This window comes from Dermacentor variabilis, chromosome 1 (assembly GCF_050947875.1).
Source record: "Dermacentor variabilis isolate Ectoservices chromosome 1, ASM5094787v1, whole genome shotgun sequence".
NCBI classification, from domain to species: Eukaryota; Metazoa; Arthropoda; class Arachnida; order Ixodida; family Ixodidae; genus Dermacentor; species Dermacentor variabilis.
The window spans coordinates 32,988,990-33,004,703 of NC_134568.1; the positions used below are offsets into that span (position 1 = coordinate 32,988,990).

At 49.4% G+C, this 15,714-nt stretch overlaps 9 non-coding genes across 9 annotated transcripts; all 9 read right to left on the reverse strand.

Annotated features, from left to right (window-relative positions):
* Positions 1-4,499: 4,499 nt before the first annotated feature.
* TRNAS-UGA (transfer RNA serine (anticodon UGA)) lies at positions 4,500-4,581 on the reverse strand. The gene has a single exon. It is a non-coding gene; the product is annotated as a tRNA-Ser (tRNA).
* A 73-nt stretch (positions 4,582-4,654) lies between these two features.
* TRNAS-UGA (transfer RNA serine (anticodon UGA)) lies at positions 4,655-4,736 on the reverse strand. Its single transcript has one exon. It is a non-coding gene; the product is annotated as a tRNA-Ser (tRNA).
* A 73-nt stretch (positions 4,737-4,809) lies between these two features.
* On the reverse strand, positions 4,810-4,891 carry TRNAS-UGA (transfer RNA serine (anticodon UGA)). The gene has a single exon. It is a non-coding gene; the product is annotated as a tRNA-Ser (tRNA).
* A 73-nt stretch (positions 4,892-4,964) lies between these two features.
* Positions 4,965-5,046, reverse strand: TRNAS-UGA (transfer RNA serine (anticodon UGA)). Its single transcript has one exon. It is a non-coding gene; the product is annotated as a tRNA-Ser (tRNA).
* Positions 5,047-5,119: 73 nt separating this feature from the next.
* On the reverse strand, positions 5,120-5,201 carry TRNAS-UGA (transfer RNA serine (anticodon UGA)). Its single transcript has one exon. It is a non-coding gene; the product is annotated as a tRNA-Ser (tRNA).
* Positions 5,202-5,274: 73 nt separating this feature from the next.
* Positions 5,275-5,356, reverse strand: TRNAS-UGA (transfer RNA serine (anticodon UGA)). Its single transcript has one exon. It is a non-coding gene; the product is annotated as a tRNA-Ser (tRNA).
* A 73-nt stretch (positions 5,357-5,429) lies between these two features.
* On the reverse strand, positions 5,430-5,511 carry TRNAS-UGA (transfer RNA serine (anticodon UGA)). The gene has a single exon. It is a non-coding gene; the product is annotated as a tRNA-Ser (tRNA).
* Positions 5,512-10,458: 4,947 nt separating this feature from the next.
* On the reverse strand, positions 10,459-10,539 carry TRNAS-UGA (transfer RNA serine (anticodon UGA)). The gene has a single exon. It is a non-coding gene; the product is annotated as a tRNA-Ser (tRNA).
* Positions 10,540-15,613: 5,074 nt separating this feature from the next.
* On the reverse strand, positions 15,614-15,695 carry TRNAS-UGA (transfer RNA serine (anticodon UGA)). Its single transcript has one exon. It is a non-coding gene; the product is annotated as a tRNA-Ser (tRNA).
* Positions 15,696-15,714: the final 19 nt, after the last annotated feature.

Sequence of the window (15,714 nt, forward strand, 5' to 3'; positions counted from 1 at the left end):
ACTTCCTTTAATTCGTTAACATACACACCAGGCTCTGACAGCTTCCATGCTAATAAAAAATTGCAGTTGCTGGCGAAGCTTTGTTTCTTCTTGTTTCAGGTTGTGTCGAATGACACTGCTTCTTTCAATGGCCATTGTTTTTACTTTCTGTTTAAATCCTTCCCATTGAATGGCAAAGCTTAATGGCTTGGCTGAAGTCAGGTTTTCTAGTTCCTTCGCTACAGCATCGACAAAAGGATCGTCATTCAACAACTGCGCATTCATTTTCCAGAGATCCCAGTTAAAAGGCCGTTTGCTCTGTCCTTTCCCGAACGTGGCAGTTACCAAGCGGTGATCGCTGTATGCTACAGCTTGCACATCATATTCCCAACATAAGGGCACTAGTTCGGCTGACACGTATAATCTATCTAATCGAGCGTGGCTATCACGCTGGAAGTGGGTAAATCGCGGGCGAGTACCGCTGGCAAAACACCACCCACATCTTCCAGGTCATATTCATGCACCACTGCGTTCAGAAATTCGGCACTCTTATAACGAATGCGTGAACATTTTGATCGGTCTTCAGCATAGCAAACACAGTTAAAATCACCCAGCAGTATTACGACCTTGGAACAGTTTACGTACGCTTCAAGACGCTCAAAGAAAGATCGACGGTCCGTTTAAATATTCGGCGCATAGATACAAATAGCACGGTAATCCACATCCCCCAAACAAAAATCAGCCACTAAGAGGCGCCCAGTTTCACACGAAAACACTGACTGCACACAAATGCCAAAATTATTTCTCAGGAATATGGCGCAGCCGCCTGATCCACCAACCGCGTGACAAACGCACACGTCAAAGTGAGCTCTAAAATTGGACACCATTATGTCGGTTGGCTCTCGGCTCTCAATTTTCGTTTCTTGGATTCCTACTATATGTATAGTCATTATCCAAGAGGAGACGACTTAGCTGACATTGTCGTCTTCTTGCACTGAGCCCTCGTACATTTAACGTAGTTACACGTAGCGTTCCTTCGACATTAACCGCCATGGCTACATGGTAGAATGGTGCCCATCACAGTTACACAAGTATGAGCGCTCATAAAGGTGCGCCGGTAATCACGTCGAATGCTTCTAAAGGAGACGCAGCTCGACCTTCCGGAAAGGGCACTCAAGTGCAACTTGGGCCCCCCCTCTTGGCAAGGTTCCAAAAAACTAGCGCTCAGGATGACGGCCATTGCATTCACCAACCCGCCAACCCCACTAGAGCTAGACAGCACGGAATTACGGAGGCAGTTTACCCGCCTGCCGTGTATCGACCATAATGTTCGGCCGCGGCTTCAAGGTCGACCTTCTTATACCTGATGCTTTGGGCGGTGGCTCGTCCCCGCCACTGCCGTCCTGTTTCGCCGTCCGGCTAACGGTCTGGTTGTGGGGCCGTTTCCCCGTCGTTTGGCTAGTTGGGCCGGTAAGGGTGTCCATGCCTTCAGGTTCAACGAGGCAGGAGGTCGCCTCCGTCTCACGTGGGGTTTTCTCTTCAGCATTCGGCCTGGCCGCAATGCCCTCTGCAGTCGCTTGTTGGTGTCCTGTGGCTACAGCTTGAGCGACTTGTTTCTGCTCCGGTTCAAGCCGTACCACCGATTTTGCCACGGCGTCAGCTGCTTCACCCACCGCGTACGACGTGTCTTCTATGTCCGCCTCGTCCATGAGTAGGGCAGAGTTGTCCTCGTTGCCCACGGGTCCGGTCACGCTTGCGTACGTGCGCTTGCACTGACTGTCATCATGACCGAAGCGTCGGCAGGCACCACACCGTGGAATACGGCACTCGCGACGAATGTGGCCCGTGCCGCGGTAGCGTAGGCAGAGAGGAGCCCTGCCCGGCACAACCACGAGAGCCAGTTCGCCGGCGACGCTCACCTGATGCGGAAGGTCGTCGAGCTTTACGCCAGGCTTCAACTTCAGCGTAACCAGCCTTGTTGTTGAGTTCTTATCAGCCACGCCGTGAACCCGCCAGCGCTCGCGGACGGTGTCCGTGACCTTTCCAAACGGCGCGAAGGCAAGGCATACGTCCTCGTCAGGAACGCTGGGCAGCAGCCAATGCACTTTCAGGCGTATGTCCTGGTTGGCGGGGTCAATGACGAGACACCGGCCCTTTTGGCCTGCAGCCAGTGGCGTAGCAAAAGAGGGGGGGGGGCGCCGTGGGCCCCGGGTGCAAGGAGCCAGCGGGGGCGGATGTCATATACGCCTGAAAACACCCCTCTTTCCACTGGCTTGACTGGGCGCAAATGGCAAAGAATGCTTCGGCATGCAGTAGCCCGAGCTCATGTACCCGATGCGCTGCGCCGCAGAATTGTCGGCTGCAGCTCTGTCAACACCCCACGAAATAATTGCACGAGTGCGCGGGCTAAAAAATTTAATTCGCAAAATGGTCGCTAATCTACACGCCTTAGCGGAACGTTTCATGTGGGGTGCGCTCATGCCGTGCGTTCATGCTGGGAGCAAGAGTCACAGGAGTCAGAACGCCCAGCGAAGACGAACAAAGACTTCAGCAAGAGGGTGTTCAACCTGTGCACCCGGCGCTTGCGTTTACGGCGAAGCGTTCATTGAGAGCGACGTTGCATGAGTGCGGCCGTCAAAAGTCGCGAATGGGATTCTCTGGATCGTCTTCAGACTCGGTGCGGCCGAAGAGTTTGGTGGCGTATGACTCGACATGCTGTAGTCGCGGGCCCGCCGCGATGTTCGGCTGGCTTTTACTTCCCCTCTCCTGCTCGCTCCGAGAAGCCGCTGCGAAACCCGCCGTTATGTTTCACGCTTTCCTTCTTACCCTCGAAAGTTTAAGAAAACCGTTGTTGTTGTGTGACTTCATGTCACAAGTACAGTGTCTGTGTCAGCTGTACAGAATTTTATTTAAGAAAGGTGAATTTTGTAAGGATATTTCCCGATATTCTATGAAGTTATGTGTCTTTGTGATTACTAGGAACTCGGTAGCGTGAAAAATATGGCAGATAGGTAATAACCATATCCTTAATAATCCCTTAATTAGTACTTATAAAGGAAGCACTTCAATTCGAGAATTGACGACTCAGAGTCATATTATTAACTCAACAAAAACTTCTTAAACAAAATCGTTTTGGGTGCTACAACCTACAGTACTTTGGCATTGCGGGCGGCGCCCAGTATGGCAGCAGCGAAAGAAATAAGAAATAGTGGACCAGTGACGTTGAATCCTCAATCCTCACCGTTGCGAGTGCGGACCAACAGTAGTGCAATCTTTCGTTGGCACGGCTTCATCGCGGCCTTTTTTTTTCTATGGTGACGCCAAGAATCGACACGATGCGTGCTCTGTTCTGTTCCCAATGTTTTGGTGGTACCGCAGCTCGGATAATCACGTTTGTCCGTATAGCAGCAAATAAAAACAAGGCTTAATTGATCAGAATGAAGAGAACTCGATCGTAATTGTCATAGCATTGGCGCCCGCGCAGCAAGGAGGCAGATGGTGTTTTCCGTTTTTCTAATATGGTGGGTAGATCACCGTCACTGACACACAATTTAATTTTCGTTTTCGTTCAGGGCTGCCCACAGCCAAAATACTGCGCGCCATAGTACCTACGACGATTTTTGTGAAGTTGTTGTTGGGCAAGGTATGAATGTCGGCCTTCAATTTTGCAAATGCAACGTTGCCGCTAAAATTGGTAATTAAAACTCTATAAAGATATTTTTTTTTACTTGTGACGTGAGCCGTATTTGCCACGATGCCGCATTTGTATTGGCTACGAAGCCTTACAGTCTGACAAAAGATGTGCACATGCGCTTATCACACGTAATCAGTGCAGCACCCTGTGTTATTTGGCGCAGAAAACAACTGCGTGTACACCACCTGCATTCGCCATCTCTGGGAAAGAAAGCGAAGGAGAGGGGGACCCCGGGGACGTGTGCGGTATCCAAGGCGGCTGTACTGGTGCTGAAACCCGGAAATTGTCGATATCCTCGCCTTCCTCGACAACCGCGGGGGAAGGGGGGGTGGGTGACAGAAGACCTATGGGCCCCGGGTGCCAGCCGACCTAGCTACGCCACTGCCTGCAGCTCTCCAACTCTGACGATCTTTTTCACCGCGTCGCTGTCCTTGAAGGTCACGGCCCACACATGGCTCATACGGTAGGCCCCGAGAGCAGCCACTTCCGACAGGAGCGATAACTGAGCGAGCGCGTCGCGAAAATCTTCCACCCGGTATGGGCGGGCCCTGATATCACAGTGTACGAAAACCGTATTCAAAACAAAACGCCCTATCGGCAGACTAGGCAAAACAAGTTGGTACTCGTTGTCCGAGGCAAAAATCCTGTTACCGCGGCCCGTCTGGGCTGCTGAAGCCGCTCCTACGGAGCCCATGATATACACGTCCGTCACGCATGGTGGCCGGATGTGGAATCGCACTCGGCCACGACTGCGAGGACGGAACACACTCTCCTTCCGCAGCTAACTTTCGTAGTTATGCCGAAACAAAAGACAAAAACCATTGCACGCAGTCGGCAGGACTCGAACCTACGCGGGTACAACCCAATGGATTTCAAGTCCATCGCCTTAACCACTCGGCCACGACTGCGAGGACGGAACACGCACTCCTTCCGCAGCTCACTTTCGTAGTTATGTCGAAACAAAAGACAAAAATCATTGCACGCAGTCGGCAGGATTCGAACCTACGCGGGTACAACCCAATGGATTTCAAGTCCATCGCCTTAACCACTCGGCCACGACTGCGAATACGGAACGTGCTCTCCATCCGCAGCTCACTTTCGTAGTTATGTCGAAACAAAAGACAAAAACCATTGCGCGCAGTCGGCAGGATTCGAACCTACGCGGGTACAACCCAATGGATTTCAAGTCCATCGCCTTAACCACTCGGCCACGACTGCGAAGACGGAACGCGCTCTCCATCCGCAGCTCACTATCGTAGGTATGTCGAAACAAAAGGCAAAAATATGTGCACGCAGTCGGCAGGACTCGAACCTACGCGGGTACAACCCAATGGATTTCAAGTCCATCGCCTTAACCACTCGGCCACGACTGCGAGGACGGAGCACGCACTCCTTCCGCAGCTCACTTTCGTAGTTATGTCGAAACAAAAGACAAAAATCATTGCACGCAATCGGCAGGACTCGAACCTCTGCGGGTACAACCCAATGGATTTCAAGTCCATCGCCTTAACCACTCGGCCACGACTGCGAAGACGGATCGTGCTCTACATCCGCAGCTCACTATCGTAGTTGTGTCGAAACAAAAGACAAAAATATGTGCACGCAGTCGGCAGGACTCGAACCTACGCGGGTACAACCCAATGGATTTCAAGTCCATCGCCTTAACCACTCGGCCACGGCTGCGAGGACGGAACACGCACTCCTTCCGCAGCTCACATTCGTAGTTATGGCTAAACAAAAGACAAAAATCATTGCACGCAGTCGGCAGGATACGAACCTACGCGGGTACAACCCAATGGATTTCAAGTCCATCGCCTTAACCACTCGGCCACGACTTTTTATTTCCTTTATTGCTTGCTTGGCATATAACACAATTGTATACAGTGCAATGTCACATATAGAAGTGCTGTCACATCACTTTCAGCACATGAGGGGTTAAAAACGCAGTCGCTCCATCATAGATATTTCCCCTAAAAGGGGGTACCACTCAGGCTTTTCACTTTGAACTTTGTACACTTCTCTCAAGTATTCTACACTCTCAATGAAATACTCTCGTACCGGTCGCGAATTCAAGTCCTCGTTGCGCACGGCCATCCGCGTCCTCCACACGCTGTAGAGTACTAGTGCCATGAACATGTCGTAGGGCACACCCCCTACGTTCTTCACAGGCAAAAAAACGGATGCCATACGGTGTAATGGGCAAGTATTTCTTCAAGGTCCTCTGAAGGATGTCAACAACCAGGCAACAATAATGCCTTTTTCTCGCAGCCAAGGTATTGTAGGGAGTGTGCCACTGTGTAGCTTGAAAAAGAACGTTTTGACTGATGGTCGTACAGGCATCTTTTTAACTCTACCGAAAACATCGTCCCCGGTACCTCTTGGGTACAGTGATCGGTATACAGCCAATGGCAACATGGTTTCTACAAGATCTTTGTATAATTTCTTACGCGTCACCTCAGAGAAATATTCCATTGAAAAGCGTACTTTTAGGATTTCGAAAGCACTCATGATTTCACGCATATAACCCATTGGCCGTCTCTGTTCGACATGGACCGTTGAAACAATAAATTCTTGCAAATAATTTGACAGTCGCACATGTAACATTGTTCTCAAGAAGCAATCACTTTGATCGCGTAAGAAAATAAACCTAGCCACGATCTGCCGCAAGAAAAGGTGGACTAGGCCGAGCCCCCCACTACGCACAGAGCGAAACAAATTTGTGCGACTGGTTCTTTCCCACGCAGACCCCCAAACAAATACAGCCATCACTCTGTGTAGCTTTTGAACTGAATTACGTGTCATAGATAGCACTTGAAGAACATACCACACTCGCGAAACAAGAAATATGTTGGACACACTTAAGCGCGTAAACATTGAAAATTCTCGACCACCCCATTTTTGGGTGTTTTCGCGTAGTTGCTCCGTTTCATTCTTCCAATATTCTGTTGTGTCCCAGTAGTGTTGGAGCGGTACACCTAGATACTTATCAGGCATCACCGTCCATGTGAAATTTTCGAACAATGACAGTGTAATTCGCCAATTTCCATGCCAGATACCGAGGCATTTATTCCAGTTAATTCTGCTACCGGTGCACTCACAGAATATCTTGACATGATTTATTGCCACTCGCACACTTTCTCGATCATTACAGAGCACTGCTATATCATCTGCATAACTAAGCACTTTGACTTCCGCTGTCATCAAGCGGAAACCACGAATTCATTCATTCCGAAGCACTTTTTGACAAAAAGGTTCTAAATAGAGAGCGAAAAGTAGTGCTGAAGCAGGACATCCTTGTTTTACGCTTGATAATACCTGAATGCTTTCGCTTAGCTGTTTGTTAACCACAATCCTCGTAGTGCATCCAGTGTACGCCATTCGTACCCCTCCAAAACTTTTATCCCACTTTTACGTAGTCGAGGATGCACAAAAGGGTCTCGTGACTCACGCGGTCAAAGGCCTTCTCAAGATCGATTTGTAGCATCGCTACCCTACTCTCAAAGTCTTCACAACATTCTAAAATATTCCTTGCAATGTGAATATTCGTCGTTATAGATCTGCCTTTGATGCCGCAGGTCTGATGGGGCCCTACGATTTCTTTAATAACAGTTTCAAGTCGCCTGGCCAACACACCCATAAAAAGTTTTTTAATCAACATTCTCTAAGGTTATCGGCCGATAAGATCCGATAAACTGCTGTTTGGTGGGATCTTCTGTTTTGGGAATCAACACAATGTGTGATCTGTGGAAGGACGTTGGTAATTCTTTCTTTTCGTATGCCTCATGGAAAACGTCACATAAGGCTTCTCCCACAGGGTTTTTAAATTTCTTATAGAATGCTGCGCTTAGGCCATCCGGACCAGGTGTCTTTCCAGAAGTAATTTTTTCAATTGATGTTTCAATTTCCTTGACGGTAATAGGTGCCTCTAAGCTTGCTCTAAGCTTGCATCGTCGTCGAGTTGCGGCATAAGTGATAGGAATTCATCCTTGAATGTGCTATTGAGCTGTTTTATGCTTCCTAATAATTCGTGATAATGTTCCACGAACGCTTGTCCAATTATGCTTTATCGCTTGCGACAGCATTTTGATATTCTATCGCCTTGATTTCGTTTTTAGCCGCGTAGCTCCTCTCGTCGGCCAGCGCACGTTTGGTGGGCGTCTCGCCACACCAAAACCTTTCGGCGCGTGCGCGCACCACAGCTCCCTTATATCTCTCCCCGTCTATAGTCTCCAACTTTCTTTTCACATCTTTAATTTCTTTACTGCGCATGCCCGGTTGCACGCTTTCTTGACAGAGTAAAAAACCTGACACTGCAACTGCTTTTCTTCCTTCGTTTCGCGGTGTTTTATACACTATGCTCTTTCAATCGCGTCCATTTTTACTTTTTCTTTAAAACACTCCCTTGTATAAATTACATTGCCCGTGTTACACTGGCGTACTTCGTCTAATTTAGTTTTAATGTTCTCTAAAAAGGTGTCATCATCGAGTAGCTTGTCGTTCAATTTCCACAGGTCCCAGCTAAATCTCAGCTTTTCTTTTTTATCGATGGTGAACATGACTAGGCTATGGTCGCCGAAAGAAACGTGCTTCACAGTATAATCTCGGCACAAGGGAAGTAATGATGCAGACACGTAGGCTCTGTCAAGCCTCGCCTGACTGCTAAGCTGGTAATGTGTGTATTGGGGGCTCTGAGACAGCACACCTCCTACGTCGTCCAACTCTCGCTCGCGAACCATTGCATTCAACAACAAGGCGCTATAATCACGGACCGGCGTTTTGCTTGCCCTATCTTTGGGAGTGCAAACACAGTTGAAATCTCCTAGAAAAATAACTGCCCTATCACACGACAAGTGCACTTGAAGATTTTCGAAAAATATTTTTCGCTCTTGCTCCCTATTTGGCGCATATACACAAACAATCCGCCAACTCGCGCCAGAAAAGGAAAAATCACACACAATTAATCGTCCCAATTGATCAATATGTAAACATTCTACTGCAATGCCAATGCTATTCTTCATAAAAAGCAAGCAGCCACCGGATGTGCCATGAGAATGGCTGACACATACATTGTATCGGGAGCGGAAAGGCGAAACCATGCGGTCTGTCTGCTCTTGGGACTCGATTTTCGTTTCCTGCTCGGCTGCAATATCAACGTCGTCCTCAAAAAACAAACGACGCAACTGATACTGCCGCCTCCTTGACCCGAGTCCTCTAATGTTGAGCGTTGCTACGCGTAAGGCTGTTTCTAATTTAAAGAGCATGTTGTTATCGCTATGAGCAGGCATACCACACGGTTTCTACTTGAAGTGAATGCTCACCAGAAAACAAGGAAATCGCACGAGTTACAGGCGTCTCGGCTTTTTTCATGTTTTTCCGTCGCGGCTCCCACACAACTCTTTCACATTTGTCTCTTACAGATTACTGTCCCTCGAAAAAATCACTAGTCTCACCTACCCAGGTGATGTAGACGGCAGAGGCGGCTTGGCCTCTGCCCGTGGGTCGTCCAGAAATTTTGGCCGCGGTTTGAAACTCGGACGCCTAATCCCCGTTGTCTTCGTCGGTGGTTCCCCACCCTCGACGCCATCGGAAGTACTTGACTCGTCTCTGCTTTCATCCCAAGGGCGCTTACCGGCCAGGCCGCTTGCTGCGCTTTCGCTGTCGTCCATGTTGTCATGTCCAGGTGTAGTCTCTCTTTCCTTGGCTGAAGTTTCACAGGACTGAGGCCTCTCTGAGGCCGTTGCACTCCCTGGTTGTAACTCCGACGGCTGGTCTGCGGGCTCCTGCCCCATTGTCGTGTTCGGCCCTTTCACTGTGGCCTGTTCTGACGTCGCCGGCACTCTGTCGCGCGCTTTGTCGCCTGAACTTGCTGCGTCTTCAGCGTCACCGTCGTCCATGAGTAGTTCGGACGCGTCGCCACCATCAACGGGCCCAGTGACGCTGGCATAGGAAAGCGTGCAGTCGTGCTCCTCATGACCGAACCTCCGGCAGCCGCCACAACGTGGCACTCGGCAGTCCCGACGAATGTGCCCTTTTCCTCGGCAGCATAGGCAAACGGACGCTCTTCCCGGCACAACAACAAGGGCTTGCTCGCCGCTCACGTTCACTTGATGAGGCAGGTCATCAATTTTAAGGCCCACCTTCAACCTGAGCGTTACCAGACGGGTCGTTGAGCCCTTGTCGGCCACGCCGTGTACCCACCACCGCTCCCTGCTGACTTCCGTCACTTGACCGTACGGCGCTAACGCACGTTTTACGTCTTCATCGAGTACATTATGGAGCAGCCAGTGTACCTTCATCCGCACATCTTGGTTTGATGGGTCGATGACGAGGCAGCGAGAATTTTTTACTTTGAGGTCTCCGACGCCAAGGATCCTTTTCACTGCATCCATATTCTTGAACGTCACAGCCCACACACGGCTCATACGATACGCCCCCAAGGCAACAACCTGGGGGAGCAACGTTAGACGAGCCAATGTGTCGCGGTAGTCTTCCACTCGATATGGCCGGCAACGGACGTCAGCATGTAAAAAAAAACACTATTCAAAACAACTCGTCCTGTAGGCAGGTTTGGCAGTACAACTTCGTAATCACTCTCAACGTCAGAAGACCTGTTACCGCGCCCGAAACGTGCCGCTGTAGCCACCCCTGAAGGGCCTGCCATCCTGCGTCCGCTCAGCTCGGCTGCCGGAATCAATCAATCGGCCACGACTGCGAGGACGGAACACGCTCTCCTTCCGCAGCTAACTTTCGTAGTTATGTCGAAACGAAAGACAGAAGTCATTGCACGCAGTCGGCAGGACTCGAACCTACGCGGGACAACCCAATGGATTTCAAGTCCGTCGCCTTAACCACTCGGCCACGACTGCTTTTTTTTTCTTTATTTTCAAAGTTCACATGACGAACAATAAGTCACGAACAATAAAACACTTCAGCCACACTTTAGCTGAGGCGAGCAAAGTTAAAATTTCCTCAAACTCACAAGGTCATCAAGGAGTATTACCCACTGAGGTGGGTCTAGCTGTGCCTGGATACATTCCCGAAGGTAAACAGCGCTCTCAATAAAGTTTTCACGTGCACTGCGTGTATTAACATCTGCATGCCTTACTTGCATTCGTGTTTTCCACAAGCTGTGGAGGCCAAGAAGCATGAACAAATCATATGGTACATCTTCGTGATCAACTGGTAAAAACCTGATACCATAAAGGTCTAGCGGTAACTCTTCCTTTATAGTTCTCTGTAGGACGTCCCAGTGGAATATCGCGTGCGAGCAGTCCAGAAAAACATGTTCGACTGTCTCTGGCCTCTTACATAAAAGACAGTTCGTTGTCCAAGGGACAAAGATTCCCTTTTCTTGAAGCCACGTTTTGACAGGTAATGTATTAGAGTGTAACTTGAAAAAGTGTTTTCACGCCTGGCCTAACTGGCATCTTCTTCACTCGCTTTAAAACATTCTGCCCTGGGCCTCCACGATAAGGCGCACGGTACAATGGCACCGGCAGCATGATATCCACAAGATCTTTGTACAGCTTTTTCTTGGGAACACTGTACAAATAGTCTGGGGGAAAAACGCACTTCTAACAACTTACAAGAAAGCACAACCTCGCGCAAAAATCCGGTTACAGCACCGCACATGTTTTCACCAGAGGACACTATGTTTCTTGGGAGTAGCCTCTGCAATCGGACCTGTATAACCGTTCTTAAGAAGGTGTCATTTTGATCACGAAAGAAAATAAAGCGTGATACCACTTGACGCAAAAACAAATGAACCAGTCCAAGGCCTCCACTCTTCACTGAAAGAAACAGGTTTGTTTTCCTCGTTTTTTCCCAGATCGAAGTCAAAAGAAAGACGGCAAATATACGATGCAATTTTTGAATAGAGGTGCGCGAAGCACACAGCACATTCATGAGGTACCATATTTTTTAAATGAGAAAAACATTGCAGACAAAGGCACGTGAGAAAATTGATAGATTCCTTCCTTGCCACGCTCCCCCTTTCTCTCGCGCCCTTAACATCTCTCCGTTCCAAAGTGGGCTGGGATCGCGATAACATTCTAGGGGCACACCAAGGTATCGCGTTGGCATGGGAGACCATTGCAGCCGTGAGAAAAATTGCGGTGTAATATCCCATTCCCCGTGCCAAAATCCCGAGCTTTTTTCCCAGTTTACTTGACATCCAGTCTGGTTACAAAACCTTTCCAGAATGTTTGTAACTTCACAAATGCTTTCTCTGTTCGTGCAAAATACCGCTATGTCGTCCGCATACGCAAGAAGTTTCACCTGAGCAGATTGCAGCTTGAAACCCGTGACGTAATCACTGTTGATAATGGCCAGACAAAGGCTCTAGATACGCTGCAAAAAGCAGGGGAGAGCGCGGACAACCTTGCCTCACCGAAAAACACACTGTGAGGCGCTCAGTAAGGTCACCATTAACTATAATGCGTGTCATACAATTTGCGTACGCCATTTTTACTCCTTGTACTATTACACTACCCAGGTTAGCATGCTCTAGAATGGAGAAAAGAATGTCATGTGAAACGCGGTCGAACGCTTTAGCCAAGTCCAGCTGTGTCATAGCTACCTGGCTTCCAAGCGCGTTAACACATTCCAATACGGTTCTGGCCACATGTATATTTGTTGCAATGCTGCGACCTCTGATGCCACAGCTTTGGTGCGGCCCTACTAATTTGTCGATTACACTGAAGTCGTCTGGCTAGTACCTTCATGTACACCTTGTAGTCGACATTAGTGAGGCTGATAGGTCTGTAGGAACTCACTAACATTCGTTTCTCCGGATCATCAGACTTGGGAATAAGTACAATCTGTGAAATACCAAAGGACAATGGAACTTTTTTGCGTTCATAGGCTTCTGTTATCACTTGTAACAAGAACTGAGAAACAATGTTTAAAGGTTTTATAGAAGGCAGCGTTCAGCCCATCTGGCCCCGGCGCTTTTCCAGAGGGAAGATCATCTATTGCTTTCTCGATCTGTTCCAAAGTAATAGGCAATTCAAGACACTCTCTTACATCATTGTCGAGTGTTGGCATTAGTCGTAGGAAATCCCCTTCAAACCCTTGCGCATGCTCGCGCCTATTGCTAAAAAGTTCAGCAAAGTATTCCGTAATAGCGCGCTGAATCTCACTAGGGTCGCTTGTAGTGTGCCCCTCGTATCTTACTTGCCTGATTTCCTTCTGGCAAGCGTACCGCTTTTCATCTGATAGCGCCCGCTTTGTAGGCGCTTCGCCTGCCCACAAGTTATCGCTCATTGAGCGTACTATTGCTGCTCTGTGCCTGTCAGTGTCAATTGTTTCGATCTGACACTTCACGTCTTTTATTTCTTTACTAAAATTTCCTGGCTTATTGGTTTCCATCCTAACCAAGAACTCGAGTTGTTCGCGAAGTTCCTTTTCTTTTTCTTTCTGTTTATACCGAATTGCGCTACTTTTTTCTATCGCTTTAAGCTTCACTCGTTCTTTGAAACGTTCCCATTCAACGGCAAAGCAGTCCGCTTGCTCAGCTAGTACACCATCAAGATCGCTTTTAATTTCCTTGACAAATCCTTCATCGTCTAAAATTTTCTCATTTAGTTTCCAAAGGTACCAATTATTGCGTGATTTTCTTCCCTTCGTTCCAAAAGTCGCGCTCACAAGGCAATGATCACTAAACGACACAAGTTTTACATCATAGGCTGTGCATAGTGGCACGGGATCAGCAGGAACATACAGCCTATCTAATCTTGCGTGACTGTCGCGTTGAAAGTGTGTGTAATCAGGCCGTGTTCCAGCCGAAAACACACTTCCAACGTCCTCCAAAAATAATTGTGCACAAATTCAATCAACAGTTCCGCGCTCTTGTCCCTCACTGGTTCACACTTCACTCGGTCAGTAGCAGCACATACGCAGTTAAAGTCTCCCAATACAAGCAACACCTTTTCACAATTCAAGTACGGCTCAATGGAATAAAAAAAAACATTTACGTTCACTTTCAACATTGGGAGCATAAACACATACAACGCGCCAGTGTAAGTTTAAAAAAGAAAAATCAACAACCAAGAGGCGGCCACTTTCACATGCAAATACAGACTCCACACTTATACCTAATGTGTTGCGAATGAAGAGAAGGCATCCACCCAATGTCCCAACGGAGTGACACACACACTTGAAAGTTGGCGCGGAAAGGGGGCACCATGCGGTCAGCATGTTCTTGCGACTCTATCTTTGATTCTTGCACAGCTATTAGGTGAAGGTCATTATCAATAAGCAGGCGATTAAGCTGACATTGCCGCCTTCGTGCTCCCAGCCCTCTAACATTCAAAGTTGCTACACGCAATGGGGCTCTTAGCTCAACTACCATACGTTTACGTAATAAAAAGGGGCGCGATCCGCATGGTGCCTACCTCTGTCGACCATGTTATTCTCCCGACTGATGTTCCGCAATGACGTTCGGGGGGTCTGTCCGGCCACCCAAAGGGTTGTCTGGTGTTTGTCTCGAAGTGGTCTGAGGCACTTCCTCGTCGCATCCTCCACTTTGCATGCGCGCAAACTCGAAATGTCAGCCAAAAGCACTGTGTCGGTCGATACACAACCGACGCTGACATTCCACAGAACACAGAAAAAAAACTACGGAGGCAGTTTACCTGCCTGCCGTGACTCGGCCAAAAGGTTTGGCCGCGGCTTCAACGACGAACGTCGACTTCCTGTCGTTTTTGGAGGCGGCTCCCCACTACTACTACCACCAGGCTGCAGGTTCTCACCGGCGCTCTCTTCGCGGGACCGTTTTCCAGCGGTTAGGGCAGCCGCTTCGTCGTCGGCGTCCATGGCGTCGGCAATGCGAGGCTCCACGCGGTCCGGGGTTTTCAGCGAAACTTTCGTATCGGCCAACGCACTGTGACCGCTGTCGCTTTCGGGGCCACGCTCCGTTAGCTGAGCCGCCACCACTGCAGGAGACGTCAACGTTGTCGTTGTCTTCGGCTTAACCAGAGGCGTAAACGAAGGCCCATCTTTCGTCTCCGTTTTCCCAGTTGTCCTCGCTGCCTCTTCTGCGTCCGCCTCATCCATCAAATGCTCCGAGGCATCTTCACTGGTTCCAGGGCCGGCGATGCTCGCATAAGTACGGGGGCACTCACCATCTTCGTGACCGAAACGTCGACAAGCTCCGCATCGCGGGACCTTACACTCCCGACGAATGTGTCCCGTATCTCGGCAGCGAAGACATAACGGAGGCCTTCCAGGCACAACCACGAGTGCCAACTCACCCCCAACGTTAAGCTGGTGCGGCAAGTCGTCCAGTTTAACGCCAGCTTTCAATTTCAGCGTGACCATCCTGCTCGTTGAGCCTTTCTCTGACACGCCGTGCACACGCCAGCGCTCCCGGGCCACCTCGGAGACCTTTCCGTACGGTGCGAGCGCGACACGCACGTCCTCGTCCGGCACGGTGTGAAGCAGCCAATGGAGCTTGAGACGTACGTCCTGGTTCGCCGGGTCAATAACCATGCAGCGGCGTTCTTTGACGCGCAGCTCACCGACGCCTGCAATCTTCTTAACGGCATCCGCATCCTTCAGCGTAATTGCCCAGACATGGCTCATCCGATACGCCCCCAGGGCGATAACATCCGAGAGCAGCGATTGCCTAGCCAACGCGTCTCGAAAATCTTCCACCCGGTACGGGCGGGCCCTGATATCCGCGAGCAAAAAAACGGTATTTAAAACTAAACGCCCGGTTGGGAGACTTGGCAGAACAACCTGGTAGTCGTTTTCCATAGCCCTGTTACCGCGGCCAGAACTGGCCGCTGAAGCCGCTCCAACGGAGCCCGTCATCATACGTCCGTCACGCTTGGTGGCCGGAAGCAGAATCTCTCGGCCACGACTGCGAGGACGCAACACGCTCTCCTTCCGCAGCTCACTTTCGTGGTTATGTCGAAACAAAAGACAAAAATCCGTGCACGCAGTCGGCAGGATTCGAACCTACGCGGGTACAACCCAATGGATTTCAAGTCCATCGCCTTAACCACTCGGCCACGACTTTTTTTTTCTTTATTACCTTC